The sequence below is a fragment of the Lathyrus oleraceus genome, chromosome 7 (genome assembly GCF_024323335.1).
Source record: "Lathyrus oleraceus cultivar Zhongwan6 chromosome 7, CAAS_Psat_ZW6_1.0, whole genome shotgun sequence".
NCBI lineage: Eukaryota > Viridiplantae > Streptophyta > Magnoliopsida > Fabales > Fabaceae > Lathyrus > Lathyrus oleraceus.
This window is the reverse complement of record NC_066585.1, coordinates 352286094-352303436: the sequence shown is the minus strand read 5'-3', so window position 1 is coordinate 352303436 and position 17343 is coordinate 352286094. Positions and strand designations below refer to the sequence as shown.

Below are 17343 nucleotides of genomic sequence, written 5' to 3'. Positions count from 1 at the left end.
GACGTAACCCGTTCTCAAACTTCACACATTTCGAAAATTCTCCAGCAGCCTCATTATAGGGAGTGTAATACTTCGACAGCTCTGTGAACTTAGCAGCATACTCAGTAACCGACCGATTGCCCTGCTTCAATTCCAAGAACTCTATCTCTTTCTTTCCTCTGACATCTTCTGGAAAGTACTTCCTCAGGAATCTCTCTCTGAACACAGCCCAAGTGATCTCAGCATTCCCAGCAGATTCCAACTCAGTGCGGGTAGCAACCCACAAATCATCAGCTTCTTCTGACAGCATATGCGTACCGAACCTGACCTTCTGGTTATCGGCACATTCAGTTACTCGGAAGATTCTCTCGATCTCCTTCAACCATTTCTGAGCGCCATCTGGATCGTATGCTCCCTTGAACATTGGAGGATTGTTCTTCTGGAACTCACTCAGTTGACGAGCAGCTCCCATTCCCACAACATTCGGATTTCCTCCAAGTACTCCAGCTAGCATACCCAGAGCCTCAGCAATCGCAGCATCATCTCTACCTCTTCCAGCCATCTCTATTCTGAAAACCCAAACAAACTAAAACAATGAGTACTGATAAGGTTACACAACACCTATACCGTACAGGGGAAACAGAATAATTACGACTCGACTCGACCGACTATGCTCTGATACCACTAATGTAACACCCTTCTAAAATACCCCAAATATTTAATTAAAATAACAACATATATAAATCAGAGTAATTATGCATCCAAGGGTGTTACACAACATTTCACACTATTCATCAAAGTAGCTTGTCATGCTCATTTATTTATCAAATAAAACAGTTGCATAATACGCAGCGGATAGAGATCAAATTATCATTCAAAACATGTAACATATTACATGTAAAATGGTTCACAACCAATCAATAAAATATTCAAAACATCCCATCCCGATGTTACATCTATCAGAGCACGACCCACTAAGGAGACTACACTAGACTCCAAGCATTAGCTTCTACTCAACTCATTGCTCGTTACCTGAAAAATAGTTGTAAGGGTGAGTTCCTCAATCGATATAATAAGCATTATAAATTATCATGTCATGTTAAGTAAATAACACATTTCATCACCCAAATCAGATTACACATTCAGCAACGGCAATATCAACTCAATCATACTCATACTCAATGGCAACACCACACACGTATAATATTGGAATACATCCATTCATATTATACGCCATACATAATTTATGCAATGAGACTCCACACATGCGGTACCGACTATTCTTGAACATATAGTTCAAGCTCACCGATCAAATCCAGATACGGCTACTAAGCTCACTAGTCCCACTCATTTGAGATCTAATGACTCACTCACTAATTCCTCACCATGGGAATTAGCTACAACCCCGAAGGCTATGCTATGCACACTAATCATCTAGCATGCAAACATCAACAACAAATCCACAATGATTCACTCACTAATTCCTCACCATGGGAATTAGCTACAGCCCCGAAGGCTATGCTATGCACGCTAATCACCTAGCAATGCAACATCAACAACAATCCACAATGGACATATGCTCACACTCTAAGCCATACAACAGTCCATTCACAAATACATGCATAATATATACATTCACAGCATTATGCATATCATCATACATCATCAACACATGTATCAACACGTCATATCATGTCAAATAATTAAACACAGTATTAGCACACTCTACTAATACCTATACTGCTCAAAACAGCGGGAAATAATCCCTACTATATCACACACCGATATAGGCAACCACCAATTAGGCACACATCATTTTAATTAACACTTTTTCCACTCTGCAACAGCGTTAATCGGTTAACGCCCTGGGTTAACCGGTTAACGCAGGCAAAACACACTTACTGCCCAAAACTTAACAGTGTTAACCGGTTAACGCCCTGGGTTAACCGGTTAACGCAGGCAAAACAGCACTAATTCTCAATTCGTAACAGTGTTAACCGGTTAACACCCTGGGTTAACCGGTTAACGCAGACAAAACAGCAGTTCCTGCGCTAACACAAAGCAGAATGCAGAGTTCTCCGCATTTTCCGCCGTTGGAGGACTTCCGGACCTCCGATTCCAATTCCGTAAAAAGCTATACGTCCAGTAAATTACGACACACACCATTATCGATTCAATTACAGTTTTTAACACAGTTTATCCAACATCATTTTCAGCATTCACAATCCCAATTAGGGTCAATTCAACGGTTTATCACTACCCATTACATGCTAACCCATAATACCCATTAAACGACGATAAACCCCCCCTTACCTGAGTTAATCCGGCGAATCTTTAAGCTCCAAGCTCTTCTCTTCTTCAACCCTCTTCCTCTTGCTCTGCCTCTTGCCCTTTTCCTCTTTCAGCCGCTTCTCTGAGTTTCACGTGAAAACCTTATTTTCCAAATGAAACTCTTTTTCCTTATTCCAACTTATATATTTTCCAAATTATATTATTATTCCAATAATAATAATAATTCAATAATTCCAAAATAATAATAATACTAATCCAATTATCTAATTAAATTAATAAATATATTATTAACTTAATTTAAATAATTATCATATCATTATCGGGGTGTTACAGATGGTGCCCTAAGGCGGAAGGAGGAATAAATAAGTATGCTCGCGGTGGATTTGAATCCTCGTGCCAACATATTCTCATTGTGCAATGAGAAAATCAGAGTAATCATAGTTCATCCCATTACGGATGAAACAAAGGAAAACAAATTGATTTTCCAGGGTACACAACCCTTCAAGGATGAGAAAAGAGTGCCAATGTTCACAACCTTCTAGGCAAGGTATCACTACCAAAGTTTATAATTGCTGAAGGCAAAGAACTGAACTATACTGCCAAGGTTTATCACCTTACACGACAAAGGGAACTGAACTACCAAGGTTTACCACCTCACAAGACAAGGAATTGAATTGAATTGCTGAGGTTTATCACCTTACAGGACAAAGAGAAACAAATGGCAAAGTCCATGATTCTTAGGGAAAATAACTAAATTGCCAAGGTTTACCACCTTACAAGGCAAGTGCCAAGGTTTACCACCTTACAAGGCAAATAATTGAATTAGACTGCCAAGGATTATCACCTTACAAGGCAAAGAATAAGTACCAAGGTTTATCACCTTTCAAGGAAAAGAATTGAATGAAAGAGGGTGTACAACCATAAATTGCTAATAGAAAAAGATGCTACATTATTGGAGTGTTGAATGATTGATATGCTTGCTTGAAGAAGAAGATTTGTCAATTGCATGATTCAAATTGCACTAAAGTCTATGAACACACGTGAGTGTGTTAAATAGCTAGGGCATATGCTCCGTACGCAAAGTCACTCTAGACAAGGGTAGGAGAAACTCAGTCTCATCATTCCTTGTTACTTAAGGCTCATAGCATATAACCCTCATCATGATTGACAAGTGTTGTTAGAGGCTTCTGATTATTGATCTTGATGATTCTATGTTGTTTGTTGTATTAAGAAGACTTGATAATTGTTTGATAGGAATTATGCTAAAGTATATGAATGAGGGTGAATGCTTTGAATAGCTAGGGCCTATGCCTCGTACGTAAAGTCATTCTAGACAAGGGTAGGAGAAACCCCGTACGCAAAGTCATTTTAGACAAGGGTAGGAGAAACTCCGTATCATCATTCCTCATTACTTAAGGCTTATGGCTTACAATTTGAATCACACTTGTCAAGTTTTGATACATTTGATGTGATTGATAAGTATTCCACTTTGCTAGCTATGCATGACTGATGTTGACTTGAAGTCTTGAGTATGCATTTGAACCTTGAGGTCTTGAGCTCCTGGGATTCAAAATATCCAATATGGCTTGAGCACAATGGACTTTTGAAGGAGAAGAGCGATCCAAAACACAGCGGAATTTTAAAAAAAAACTCCTTTAGTGATCCTTACGAATGGGCATGATCAGTGATAGAATTGTTACCTCTTGTGGTGATTGAAACCTTTGATGCAGATCTAAGGAGCGATCACGAACGTTGAATGGTGAATACGCCTCTACTCATTCCACAAGAAAGGATTCCTTCAATCTTAGTGCTAGCTACTATGAATGAAGGCTTTGAGTGTGTGTGTGTGTGTGTGTGTGTGTGTGTGAGAGAGAGAGAGAGAGAGAGAGAGAGAGAGAGAGAGAGAGAGAGAGAGAGAGAGAGAGAGAGAGAAATGAAATTGCAACTGCACAAATACTTTTGCACAAGGGTTCTATTTATAGAACCACTTGTGTGGGCTGCAAGCTAAAAAACCCACTTAAGTGTATGTGGCCCATATCTTATAATATGCCAAAATCACTTAAGCGCGTCGTACCTTACCATATTTCGTATTCTACTTAAGTACACCATACCTTACGATGTTCTATAATTCACTGAAGTGCACCGTACCTTACGATGTTCCTTAGTTACTCTATCTCTCATCAATCCGTCCTTTTGTGTGTGACCCTGTAGGTTTTCGCGGCATTGGCAATTATATTAAATCACGTATTTAACATAATAAACAGTGAGCAGTATCTAGCAACACATCACTGCTACCCAAGACACGAAAATGTCATGTGATATGACAAATCCTTTTGTGATAATACTTATGTGTACAATTACCCTTTTGCCCTTATGTCTATATTGAACACAAGGCATAGACCGTGTCATCCTTGTCCAGTTCAATATTGGGCCCGTAGATATTTATCCTGTTACGCAGGATGGGAAAATTCCATCTAGGTCACTCATGTCCCTCAACATGCTTCGTGGAGTACCCATAAACTGTCTTTATGGTCATCCAGTTACGGACAATGTTTGATCAGCAATAAGGCACTCGACTCTACATCTAGGGTACATAGTGGTTTCAGGTCAAAGGGTGGTATACACCATTATCACCATGAGAATAACTTATGAAACTTTGCATAACATTCTATATAGTATTCTCATAGCGGGTCAATCCAGTATAAATATTACTCTCAATATTCATACTTATGTTTAAGACTTGATAACTCCTTATCCATGATCCATGAGATGTGATCATCGGTCTATATACATAATAGTCTTAATGCTTTAATGTTATCCCATTTCACAACAAATCTCGACTACGGATACTTTAAAAATAATGTCCTTATGTTTAATGGGATCTCATGATTAAGTCACACTTGATACATTAAACGGACTAGCTATTCTAGGGACTTTATTAAACAAACATAATAAAGAAAAAACCTTTTATTATTAATAAATAATTTGATACAAGTACCAAAAGTATTGATCTATAGGGCTTACACCAACAACTTTCCCTATCAAGTGATCAAAGGTCTTTTGATCACTTGAATAAGCTTGGGGCTTACAACACAATATAAAGGATTTGGTTGACCAAAACGACCTTTGGTCAACACTAATCAGTGGAATTGAAATGATAGTTAAAACATGTATAATAATAATCTATTGAATTAATCAACTAAGTAAGAATCAGACAAATCTGATTAAGGCCCTAGACTAAGGCAACATGTATAAAAATCACAATTCCTAAGTCATAAGGGCAAAATGGCTATTATGTCAAAAACATAAATAAATAGGAAAATAATTTTCTAAAACAAACTCTAATCAAAACTAAATCAGACCTAATTGTCTAATTATGTAAAAACATGCATTTCCTAATTATTCTAGGATATCCTAATTAACTAAATTCTAAAATCTAATTAATATTTATTTCAAAAACTAATTAAATTAATTAAGACTCTAATTAGCCTAAAAACTTAATTAATCTTATCTCCTAATTTTCCTAATTGCCCAAAATCGTTAAACTCTAATTAGCATAGACTCCCTAATTATCCTTTAATTAACATGAGATTAACTTATTAAATTAATGAAGTGAAAGAGGACCAGGGGTGCAGGCCCACTAAGGGGTTACGGGTAGAGGAAGATTTGTTTGGGCTTAAGGCCCAAACCCAATCCTACACGGCCAAATGAGGTTGGCTATCCTGCTGAAAGGTGAGAACAATCAACACCGAATCCAAACGCGGAAGCAGCTGAAACGAGAAAACACTCAAAGAAAATCTAGTGAGCGACGAACATCTTCACCGTGTTTTTCATTTGCGCTCGCCTCCAATCACCAGCGTCAACGCGGAGCGTCGCATCTCATTGCATCACGTTCTCATCGCATCAGTTACAAATTTGCGTTTTCAACACAACATCGTCGTATCTTCAACAATCAGTTGTGGCGTCGCGCCTTCGTCGTCGTCTCAAGCTCCGCCCACTCGCGACGAATAATGCAAAGTACGTCGCTCCATTCAGTGTGTCATGTTTCAAATTCTCCATCACCATCTCCATTCAAGTTTGTAACCGCACACACGCGAAAACGGAAAAAATGGCATCGAAAAGGGATCGATGAACTTACCGGATCGCCACAATTTGTGAATAGGTACGAATCTCTTTCTTCTTTGATGCGATGCCTCTTCTTTTCTTCTTGCTGCGGGGCTTCTTCTCTGCTTCTCTATTACTGCTATGGATGTGATATGGTGCTGTGGTTGCTCGCAGGGGAATGGTGAAAATCAGTTGCGGAACGATGGCTTTGTGCGTATGAAGAAATTGCAGAATGGTGGCTTTATGCAGAAGCAAAAAAATTGCAGAATCAGCAAAAAAAACTCTCTGATGCAGAGTTGAAGAAAATGATGCAGAATGAAGAATCTTTTTCCAAATCACAGTGCAGGTATGCTATTTATAGAACCTGAAGTTGATTAGGAATTCAGATGAAATTAAATTAAAGTTAGTTAGGAATTTAGATGAAATGAAATGAGATTCAAGTTAGTTAGAAATGAAAAAATTAGTTAGAAATTTGGAATTCAAATGAAATTAAAATTTGAATGAAATGAAATCTGTTTATTTTGTATTAGGTGGTGCATTAAATGGTTAGTTAAATAGAATGTTAGGTTAAGGATTCTAACATTCCTGAAATGAATTGAAATGTCACGTGTTCTGTTAGTTTTTGGTTAGTTATTGTTGATATTATGAACTGTCAAATTTGTTACCTTGCAGTTGGAATACTTAATAGGCTATTTAGAGGAAACTATTTCAGATTCTGTTAGTTTTCTTTCCAATTCAACGTGAATTAGCTATTTGTTAGTAAGCTCAGTTAGATGTTAGAGTTGTTAGTTGTGTATGATTCCATTTCAATCTTGAAGTTTTTTTCCATTTTGTTGAACCTAGTTAATATTAGTTAACTGTCATGCCTATAAGTTCTAAAATTGGATAACCGTTAGATGTAATTTGAGGAACCTGCTATTTGACCCTGTAATGGCAGTAAACATTCATTTGGTTTTGAACTTGTTAAAATCAAATATGACGTTAATACCATGAGTTACTTAAGTTAAAAGAAAATCTATTTAAAACGCAATCATATTATGAACAGAACATTTGTTAGGAATGTTCTGCAAATTTTCTTAACATCGTGGAATGTCGCTAGCTGCTACGTGAAAATGCCGGCAAATGAATTTCCTGACTTGCGTACATTGGTTAATTTTGCAGGGCAATATTGTGGAGCTTTGGAAATGTTTCACGAAGGCTGATGTATATTATGATTGGTATTAGTTATAATCAACTGAAAATGAATAATTAGGATGTTGTTTAAAATCTGTTAGTTGCAGGTTATGAATCTCATGAAGGGCTTGCCGTATCGGATCAGTGGCAAGAGTTATCATGCAGTGTTCAAGCCATGGATTTTTCCTGTTATCAACTTGCAGGGTCATGGACTTGAAGGTGGGACTTGTTTTAAAACTGACTTTTCCTGTTGAATCAGTTTAGATTTTATGGCTTATTGGATAACCGCTGGAAATATTTTGCTACTGCTGCTAGTTTAAATACAATGCCATCTTGTTATAGTCCTTGCTAATAAGTTGACTCTGTTATGAACTTGCAGGATAGTATTAGTTCTAATCTACATGTTAAGATTTGGTGCAGCTTGGTTGCAGGACGGTGCAGCCCGATTGTGTGATGGATGAAAGAAAACAAGCCTATTTGGATGTTGAATTAGAAGTTAGGATTTGGGAATTTGAATTTATTACGAGTAATGATGTATAAATTTTGAACAAGTTATATGTTATAGAAAAATTTAATGTAAAATATTGGATTGTGACATGAATAGGATTTGATTAGAAACTTTGTGAATGGAATAAAAAATATGAAAATGGATTGAAGGTTGTAATTGAAATTGAATGTGTTTTTAGTTAAAAAGAAAGAAAATTATACATGAATATTTGAGATAGAATTAGTATTATATTTGAATTGTTTTTTTTTAGAAATTTTTTTAAGAGTTAATAAAAGTTTGCTTGAATATGGGCCTAAATGTAATTTGAAAGTTAATGCTTAGTTTGAAATGGATTGTTTTAAAATGGTTTTAAAATGTTAATTGTAATGGGTTTGGAAATTTAATTGAAATGGTTTTGAAAAGTTAATGTCAAATGGTTCCAAATGTTAACTTGAAATTGAATTTGAAAAGGTTAATTATGAATGAAATTGGTAAAGTGAATTGTATTGAATGAATGTATGAAATACGGTTGAAATTTAATGGTTAAGTGTATGAAATTGAATATTAGAAATTAGAGATTGAATTGAATGTATATGAAATTTGTTGGTTGAAAAATGATTTGAAAATTGTTATGAATAATAAATTAAAATGAGCTTAAACAATGATTTAGACTCTAAATGTTCAACCCAAATGGTTAAATTAAAAAATTCGAAAGTTAATTGCATTTGGATGCACCAATTAAATGGAAAAACCAATGGTTAAACAAATCTAAGGTATAACTTGAATCAAATGGGGCTACAACACGGATGATTGACTTTGGTCAACTAGTTGACCAAAACGTCAACAATTGACCAAAGCCAACAGTGAGACCTGAATTAGGGTTTCAATATATAATGCAATCAAGGCATGGATGCTTGAGCCAAGACTTGAATTAGATGAAATACTCACTATGTAAGCCTGTGGATAGTGGATGATACATGATATGATAGTCAAGCATTTCTCCCCAATGAAATAGGGTTTCTATCGAGCACAGAGTGACAAATCAAGCCATAAAGGTGTATTATGGCCAAATCTCCCTGACTAAGGTTTCATGATGCATATTTGAACGCTTATGAGACCAAAGAATAGTAAAGTCAAGAATTATGGTTTGAATGCATAAATGAGTATCATGATTGTAACCTTTTTAAATTAAAGTCTAAAAGAGAATGAAATTAGGGTTTCCCCTCACATGTTGAGTCAAACTCCAATACTCAGGCAAAACCCTAGTTTTAATTAACCACAAGCTTTGAATCTATGATGCTTGTATCAACATGAATACATGATGCATATGAATGAATGCAGATAGATGTGCACATATGAATCTTAAGCCATAGATTGAGTGGAAAGATGAAAATGATAGGGCAAAATTTTGGGGTACGACAGCGGCATGCAGTTTGTCACAACATTTGGGCTCGTTGGTGTGCAGGAGATTTCCTTACAGTCAATTAAGTCTTGAAATTTGTGTTTTAAATCCTTGTAATTCTCCACTATGTGACCTGGGGCACCCGTATGATACTCGCGGTGAGCATTGGTATAAAAGCCTGGTGGATAAGGAAGAATTGCAGGTGGTAATTACTTCAAGGTAATTGATCCACCTTTTAACAAATGAGGAAGTATATGGCCATATGGGAGCGGCAGAGGATCGAAATGTCTTTCTGGCTTCCTCACCCTTTGGTGGTTAAGTTGACGTTGTTGTGGAACGTGTTGCTGTTGATTTATGTGTTGTTGTTGATACACTTATGGTTGACACGGTTGTTGTTGGTAAGTCGGTTGTTGATATGGTTGTTGTTATTGAAATGATTGTTGATATGGCGTGGGCGTAATGGAAACAACTTGGTTGTAAGGCACAGGAATATATGGCTGAGTTATATTTCCCCTTGCTCCCATTATGGCATTGGTCTAACCTTCTGGCTTCTTCGGGAATTTAGAGTATTGTTTCTTCCATACACTTGAGGCACTAGTAGCATAGGGCAGATTCCCCTTCTTCACTTGGATCTTAACTTGTTCCCCAACATAAATGACCTCAGAGAATGTTGGAAATTTGTATCCTACCATCTTCTCCATATATTGGGCATGAAAAGATCCCATAAACATGTCAATTAGCTCTTTGTCAAGGAGAAGAGGCTGGACACGAGCTGCAAGCTCTCTCTACCGCTGGGCATATTCCTTGAATGACTCATTGATGCGTTGAATCATGTCTTACAACTGAGTGCGGTTGGGTTCCAGGTCAGTGTTATACTAGTAATTCCTGAGAAAGGCTTCTGCAAGGTATCTCCATGACTGGACTTGCCCTCTCTCCAACTGCATGTACCACTCCAAAGATGTCCCACTGAGGCTATCCTTGACATAATGGATTAAGAGTTGATCGTTATTGATGTGGGTTGTCATCTTACGACAGTAAGCTCTGAGGTGAGTTCTAGGACAACTGATCCTTTTATATTTATCGAAATCCGAAACTTTTAATTTCCGGGGAATCACTAGACCTGGCACCAGGCACATATCAACAACATCCAAGCCAAGAGTAGTATGAATCTCCAAAGACTTGAATTTATCCTCCAAAGCATGGAGTGTCTCAACAGTTGGGTTTGGAAGAACTCCAACATTAAGCCTTGTGGGTTATGGCATAAAGAAAGCATCATACTGATCTTCCTTATCAGTCATAGATATGTGTTGAGCAAACAAAGCAGAATGATTCAGGGTGCCATCACTGACCACTGGTATGTGGACATGAACTCCTTCAGGATGAACAAAACATCCTTCAAGGTTAGTCACCCCTGGGATATTGAGTTAGGGCGGGCCAAACTGAGCAACAACACTTCTGGCTTTGGGATAAGAGTAGCATAGTCTAAAGCAAGGGATCCATCTTTGCTTGCATATAGTCGATGTCTGTTCTCATTGTAGCCTGGTTGGTCTCAACTTGTTCGAGTTTCATTCTGTAGTTGCGGTGCGTCTCGTACCGGTGTCGAGTAGTTAATTTTGTTGGACAAAGGGTATAAGGCGTAAGTGTTTGTTTGCTTTTGGATATGAATGCATGAATGAATGCGAGTTTTTGTGCAAAAGATTTGTTTTTTCTTTTCATGTATATGATGTGTGAATGAATGCAATGTGATGCATTTTTTGGTTTTTCCAAGTACAGGGTCTCATAAGTCCTAAGTACGGATGTAGGACAAATATGATTTCTTTGTCATACAAGGTTCTCACTGGGAATGAACTAGGGTTTACCAAGGTTCCCAGAGTCATGTATTTGCCAATAATGTTTTCCATTTACGACAAATTACTTGTTGGGCGTCAACTCCTTTAAGGAAATCTATTATGAGTGAGGTTCTCGTACTGACCCTTACAAGAAAAACATCTCGGGGGGCCGTACTACATGACCATTAACATCGGGGTTCTAGACAAAGTTCTCAAAGTCATGGATTCACCAAGAATGTTTGTTTCTTATGTCAAATTACTTGCTAGACGTCAACTTCTTCAAGGAAATCTATTATGAGCGAGGTCCTCGTGCCGACCCTTACGAGAAAAACATCTCGGGAATCCGCCATCATTCCTAGTTGGTCAAAGGTTTAATGCTCTACAAAGGTCCTTAGAGTCATAGATCCTAATGAAAACATTGAAGCTTACGATAAATTACTTGACGACTGACAACATTCTCAAAAGAATCTACTATAAGTGAGGTTCTTGTGTCGACCCTTACGAGAATTTTTTTTGAGAGCCCACACTAATCAACCTTGTCATATCTTATGTGTTTCCTCAGACTCGGGTATAGACATTTTCTCATAATGTTTCAAGCAATCAGAGTATCCATAACAAGAGATCATGAGATCCAAGTAACATATACATAATAATAAAAGATAATAAGGTAAGACATAATATAAAGGTAAGAAAGTGAATAAAAAAAGCTAACAATCATCACTAATTAAACTAAGTTAGGCTTGACCCTCTCTAGCTTGGAGCACGATCCCCAACAAAGTCGGAAGCTGTTGTACCTCAAAAAATATGATCCTTCGCGAAGTCGCGGAAAAATTTGATTTGAACAGAGTCACCACCAAACTTTAGTTATTCCAATGAAGGAATAGGAAAATGTTGATACAACCTTTAAAAGAAGATGGTAATAGCAACCATATTCGGGTTCAAGAGTCGATTACACAAGAGGAAGGTATAAGCACCCCTCACCTCCGTTGTACTCAATGGGAACTGAAGCTAGTGGAAATATACCCGAACGTATCGCACACTCGAACATACAACAAAGTCTCCATCGAACTTTATTTATTCCTGAAGGAAAAGGAAAACATCGATAAAACCCCTGGGAAAGAGATATGCTGGGTTAGAAAGTCGGTTATGCAAGGGGAAGGTATTAGCACCCCAAACATCCATGGTACTCCATGGGGACCGTTTTGATTGTTCTTGATCGAATAGGTGTGATATCTAAAGATTACTCGCAAAAGAATGGGAAAAGGGAAAGAAATAGATAAAGTGCTCAATGAGGATTAGGGCCCTCATGCCTACGTATCCTCATAGAGCAATAAGGAATTCAGAGCTCCGTACTTCAAAGAACTAGTGGTGGGAGATGAAAATAATTATGATCAAAGTGTGGTCTGAACCAAAGATTGTGTGATGAACTCCAAAAAGGGTGAAAATATGAACACAAGAGTAAGGTGGCTATTACCAGTACGCGGGCTAGCAGGACTGCCGCTATAGGGTAATACCGAAAAGACGAAGAAATAAGTGTATGAGCATAATCCCAAACATCTCTTGGTTCACAAGGTGACACAAGAAGGAGAACAAAGAGGTAGTGTATTTGGCTCAAAGATAATTAGTATATCACATGGAGTGAACGAAAGTAGAATATGAGTGCATCGGGGAGATGAATGGAATGAAGTGACCAAAGTCATAGAATTGAATATTTGGTGACAAGTGACTGAGGAAGTATTGTTTGAAACCGAAAGGTGAAAGTGTATTGGAATCCATAAGAGAAATGAGATTTGTACCATAGAGGGAAACAACTTTAAGTGATACGTGGACTAGCAGGACTGTCACTATAGGGTGATTAGCCAAAAAAGAAAGAATTAAGTGTTTGGGCACAGTCCTGAACAACTATAGGTAGAAATACGGACTTTACGTTAGGCGTCCTAAAAGGGTGTATATGGAATTCCAAGGAAGTGGCATTTCTGATCTCAAAGGAATAATATGTCACTAGGTGAACGGTTTATGATCGAAGGTAGGTAATGGATAGTGAAAGATATGAATAATGCCCTAAGGCGAAAGAAAGAATAATTAGAAGTATGCTTGCCAAGGATTCACATCCTCGTGCCTACGTATTCTCATTGTGCAATAAGAAAGTCAGAGCAATCGTAATTCGGAACCACGAGAATAGAGAGAGAGAGACATACAATGATTAAAAGTATAATCTGTACCAATAGAATGGTATCAAAAGGTATTTGTAAAAGCAACGGGGACTCACAAGACAAACCCAATTTCAAAGGTTAACTGCCATGAAACAAGGGGAGGGAGGTATTTGTCTAAGCAACGGGGACTCACAAGACAAACACCAATTCAAGGAATGATTACAGTACTGTAGTATAAGGAATAGTGTATCACTGGATGGGGAACAAACAGTTCGAGACCAAATAAGAATAGTATCTCGGATCCAAGAAGGAGATAGACTCTGAATTGAAGAGAAATGTAGGTGTTTACCAGTACGTGGGCTAGTAAGACCGCCATTATAGGGTAAAGCCAAAAAGAAATACTGAATTAAGTGTTTGGGCATAGTCCCAAACAACTCTCAATTGATGAGGTGGACTGTAGCTAGATCGTCCTAAAAGGATAGACAAGGAGTCCAAGGAGAAGTATGATTGAAATCAAAAAGATGGAGAATGATTGATTGAATAAATATGGTACCTCGCGAAGAATTTGGGTTCTCCTACCTAGGTATCCTTATAGTGCAATAAGGAAATCAGAGCTTTCGTAGTTCAGCCCACTAGGGCTGAAAACAAGGTGATTGGAGGCAAAAGAATATGATTGAATGATTGAATTGAAATGATTAGAATGGAGAGATGAATTGATAAGAGACTTGACAGTCGATTGATAGAAATCACACTGAAGTCTATGAATAAGGGCAAACACTTTGAATATTTGGGGCCTACGCCCCATATGCAAAGTCGCTCTAGACAAGGATAGGAGAAACTCCGTCTCATCATTCCCTATTACTTAAGGCTCATGGCGCATGATACTTCTCTTAACTGACAAGTTACTGGTGAAGAATCTTCATTCTTGATCCTTGTGTTGATGTTGATTTTGCATGAAGAAGACTTGGTAGTTTAATCGGTTTGTATTGTACTAAAGTCTATGAATAAGGGAAAACGCTTTGAATATTTGGGGCCTACGCCCCATACGTAAAGTCGCTCTAGACAAGGATGGGAGAAACTCTGTCTCATCATTCCATATTACTTAAGACTCGTTTCGTACAATTTGAATCGTATTTACCAAGTGTTGGCCTTTGATTTATCTTGTATAATCCGTTGCTTGGTATGATTGAGGATGCCTTGATCGAGAATCTGACTTGAGGCTTCGAGCTCCACAACTTAGAAGAAAAGTCTTATTAAGTGACCAAGGGTCTTTTGGTCACTCAAATTAGACTGTGGGATTATACAAGTCCAAAGGATTTAATTGATTAAAATTGCTTTTGATCAATTTAAATCATGGGTTTGATTTGATTGGAATAACTAGGTTAAACCTACTATAAAGGTGGGAATTGTTAGAGACCATCCTAAGGGATCATTCATTGGTCAATCCAAGTTGATTAAAATTCTATGCTAAAAGTCCTAAGGGAGCATGTTATTGTGGATTAAAATTTCTACGTAATAATCTCTAAAGGAACATGTGATTCTATGGTGAAAATAACTAAAATGACCTCTAAGGGATAAAATGGTCATGTTACAAAATATTAACATTTGATTAAATTTCTACTCAAGCAAAAATCAATTACAAATCAAATCTAAATTCTTAAACCAAATCGATTAAATCTAATTCGAAAGGATCAAACCTAATTAAAACTAGAGGTTAATATTTCTAATTCTAATTATCTCTATTAAATCTAATTAGTTTTTACCACTAAGTTCTAATTAACCCAAGCAAGATTTAATACTAATAAATGATGACACTGAAATTCACCGTATTTTCGATTCCGATTTCGCATGCATTTTAGTTGTTTTATTATTATTTTGTTATGTTATTACTATGTTTCTCTTTGTTTTCAGGTTTTCAGTCTAATCAGAGCCCTGATCGAGAAAAAGAGTGAAAATAAGCTAAAAAGACTAAAATTCAGCATTTTGCACTTGTGGCTCCCACTGTGGCTGGCGCCATGGGTCCAGCCATGACGTGTCATAGCTCAACTTCCCTCAACTTCCACGTCTCCCACTATCTCCACTTGGACGCCACAATTTACCCTTATGGAGGGCGCCACAAGAAGAAATTTTTTCCCTCCAAATTTCAAACTGAAGGACATCCTTATCATTTCTATTATTTTCCTTGCCTATAAATACAAACTCGTTTTCATTTGTTTCATCATCCAAATTTAGAGCAAACTTAGTTTCACTTAGGCATATATTCAGTATTTTAAAAGTGGTAATCGCTTCGCATTGGGGTGTTGCCACAATTGTGTAATCAAGTCTGTGATCGAGTCTGTAATCGAGTTTGGAGCACTTTGGAAGGAAGTTAATCCTGCCACCATTTTCATTTCCGTTTCGCATTTTATTCAACCCTCCGATTGGAGCAGGTTTTTATTGCTTTACCTTTATCTACTTTACTTTCCCGCACTCGCACTACTTTCATTTATTTCCCGCAATGTCTTTACTTTATTTATTTCCCGCACTCGCACTACTTTCATTTATTTCCCGCACTGTCTTTACTTTATTTATTTCCTGCACTCGCACTACTTTTATTTATTTCTCGCACTCGCACTAATTTTATTTACTGTCCGCACTCGCACTACTTTTATTTACTTTACGCACTCGCACTACTTTTATTTACTTTCCGCACTCGCACTACTTTTATTTATTTTCCGCACTCGCACTACTTTTATTTAAATTAAAATGCACCTTCAGTTTACCATGTCTAACTAAATCTATAAAGGTTAGAATGTAAGGACCGTAATTGAACCGATAATCCGTACAATTGTTCGTAGAAACACTTAAGGGCTATTTTGACTTTCAACTTAAGTTTTCCCGCACTTAATTTCCGTTGAGTAAGATCGAAAGCCGTCCAACGTGTTGGTGTAAGCCCTAGAGGCCAATACTTTTGGTACTTGTATCGAATTATTTATTAATAATAAAAGGCATTTTTCTTTATTATGTTTGTTTAATAAAGTCCCTGGAATAGATAGTCCATTTAATGTATCAAGTATGACTTAATCATGAGATCACATTAAACATAAGGACACTATTCTTAAAGTGTCCGTAGTCAAGCTTTATTATGAAATGGGATAACATTAAAGCATGGAGACTATTATGTTTGTAGATTGATGATCACGTCTCATGGATCATGGATAAAGAGTTATCAAGTCTTAAACATAGGTATGAATATTAAGAGTAATATTCATACTGGATTGACCCGCTATGAGAATACTATATAGAAAGTTATGCAAAGTGTCATAAGTTATTCTCATGGTGATAATAGTGTATACCACTCTTCGACCTGAAACCACTATGGATCCTAGATGTAGAGTCGAGTGCTTTATTGCTGATCCAACGTTGTCCGTAACTGGATAACCATAAAGGCAGTTGATAGGTACTCCACGAAGCATGCTGAGGGACATGAGTGTCCTAGATGGAATTTGCCAATCCTGCTTAACAGGATAAATGTCTATGGGCCCAATATTGAACTGGACAAGGGTGACATGGTCTATACCTTGTGTTCAATATAGACATAAGGGCAAAGGGGTAATTATACACATAATTATTATCACAGGAGGTTTTGTCAGATCACATGACATTTTCGTGACTTGGGTAGCAGTGATGTGTTGCTAGATACCGCTCACTGTTTATTATGTTAAATGCATGATTTAATATAATTGCCAACGCCGCGAAAACCTATAGGGTCACACACAAAGGACGGATTGATGAGAGATAGAATAATTAAGGAACATCGTAAGGTACGGTGTACTTAAGAAGAATACGAAATATGGTAAAGTACCAAATACTTAAGTGATTTTGGCATATTCTGAGATATGGGCCAAAATGCACTTAAGTGGGCTTTTTGGCTTGAAGCCCACA

General features: G+C 37.3%; 1 long non-coding RNA gene across 1 annotated transcript; it reads left to right on the top strand.

Annotated features, from left to right (window-relative positions):
• Positions 1-6003: 6003 nt before the first annotated feature.
• Positions 6004-8261, top strand: LOC127106051 (uncharacterized). The gene is made up of 4 exons (XR_007795266.1): positions 6004-6433; positions 6550-6721; positions 7537-7767; positions 7928-8261. It is a non-coding gene; the product is annotated as an uncharacterized LOC127106051 (long non-coding RNA).
• Positions 8262-17343: the final 9082 nt, after the last annotated feature.